We start from the raw sequence: 2,397 nt of genomic DNA, 5'->3' as shown, positions 1-2,397 counted from the left end.
TGGGTAACTAAAAAATGGTTAATCCAGTGGGTTACAACAATGATACATGTGTCACGTATCTTGCTCATATGGCAAGGCCAGTTAATCACCACAACCACCTCATGATCGAAGTTGGATTTTGATCGAAACACGATTGCAGCGAATGATGCATAAGGCTAATGTACTTGGGCTTCATGCAGAAGCTTTTACAGCTGAAAATGTTTGAGTAGAATAGCAAATCATGCCAAGTTGGTTGGGTTTTCATGGCACATTATTCATGTTCATGCAAAAAGAGAAAAAAGAAATGAGAAATAACTATTACTAACACATGGCATCTCAAGAGAGACTTCATCCGTATAATAGGAGTAAGATGTACACATAACTAATGACTAACCCATGAGAAACAACAAGCATACATGGTCATTAGATAGGCTATGACTGTTTTCAGGCCCAAATGGTTATTTCCATGTCAACAGACATGAGGACGTTTAAACCCTTGGCAATAAGTGAGCAACCAAAGGGATGTCCCGAGCCAGGAGGTAATTAGCCCATAATTGGTCACTTTGATAGATCAACTCAAATATTGCAGGGTTAAAGTTTTGGCCAATAAATTAGTTTAGGCAGACTTTCCTATTTCTAAAAGGAAAGAATTCATTATCTAATTGATTTGTGGTGAAATTATAAAAGAAAGAAAAACAATCACAAAATGAGCTATCAATAAAAGTGGCCGATAATAAACAATGGCTATAAGAAAAGAAAGGACTAAAGAGTTCAGCAAAGGGCTCATAGAAGTATTCAAAGAAATACACTTAAGTCATAGTTACAAGATCCATAAAGGACCGCCGATCACTTGCGAACCCCTAGTAGAGATGTCAAACAAACCTTGGCACAAATCAGTTGACTGGTGGCACAAATTGACAGAAATAATCATTAAAAAAAGGACCTACAAGACAAGAGAAATCATCTCTACACAAACCCAACAAAGAACTCAAAGTAGGAAAGGAAAGAAGATCTGTTGGGGAACCCTAGAAACACCGAAAAACGAATATCAAGCAAAGTACATGTTATTGCACAACCAAGAACAAATAAGCACAATTCGAATTTTACATGGAAAACCCTTTACGGGAAAAGGCCATGGCACAAAGCAATAAATAATGCACTATGAAAGCAGAAATTAGAAGAGATAAAGTCTTAATGATTCGAACAAGCCTCAAATCTACTTCGCAAGATCTAGCTATGCCCTTAAACCCTTAGGAATGAATTAAAAAGCCCTAACACACCTCTTCCTTAATCCTGATTACACCCGATATATATACTATCATAATCGGAATAGGAAAAAACTTACGCACTTACGCAATTTTGCGCACATCTTCAATGAGACCTTTGATGGCATCGACAACCCATTGAGTATCTATCGATGGCATCGAACTCCTTCGATTCCATCGATTAACAACACTAAAACATTTCTAGTAACCAACATGGATTTTGAAATTTTTTTCCAATGTCATCGATATCTGCTCGATGGTATCGAGCAGTCTATCCATGACATCGGCAAACCCTTATTACCGACAGATTTAAGACATTAATAACAATCTCTATCATGTCTTTAATCTTTATATCTCCTTATCAATCATTATCTCTAATTCTTTCTATCATATCTCTATCATCACTTCTTGTGTACACTTCGTCTTCTATTTACGTATTTGCCAAGCTAAGAGAAGTTGCACATAACTTGAACTTATCTTTGGGAACTACCTTAGTAAGCATGTCAACCAGATTCATGCTTGTGTGAATCTTCTCTAGAGTTATGCCTCATTCCTCAAGCACCTGTCGGATAAAATGATGATGCACATCAATATGTTTAGTACGTGAGTGATAAACAAAATTCCTAGCCAAATTGATCGTGCTTTTGTTGTCACAATTGACTAGCACGACATCCTGATGAAGCCCCAACTAATTTATCATTCCTCTCAACCAAACACATTCCTTGAACGCATTTGTCACTGCCATATCTTAGCTTTAGTTGTGGAAAGAGGCACCATACACTGAAGATTCAACATCCAATTGATCGCTCTACCCGCTAGTACAAATGAGTAATCGAGAATTGACCTGCTATTATCCACACTGCCTACGTAATCTGAATTCACATAGCCTTCTAACTTGTCCCATGATTTTTCAAATAATAAGACGTAATCCTTGAAACTGCCTAGCTATACGTCCTAGAGGGGGGGGGGGGGTGAATAGGACGATGCCAAATAATAATTATAACAGCGGAATAAAATAAAGAGATAGCCAAATAAAATAAATCAATTCACAATGCTGAAATAAAATCAACCTCAATAAACAAGTATTGAGAGGTTGATATAAATTCAGTTCTAAGGACAACCTTTCACCATAAAAACCAAGGGTTTATGGCAG

This window comes from Magnolia sinica, chromosome 3, assembly GCF_029962835.1.
Source record: "Magnolia sinica isolate HGM2019 chromosome 3, MsV1, whole genome shotgun sequence".
Taxonomy (NCBI): domain Eukaryota; kingdom Viridiplantae; phylum Streptophyta; class Magnoliopsida; order Magnoliales; family Magnoliaceae; genus Magnolia; species Magnolia sinica.
This window is presented reverse-complemented; position numbering follows the sequence as displayed.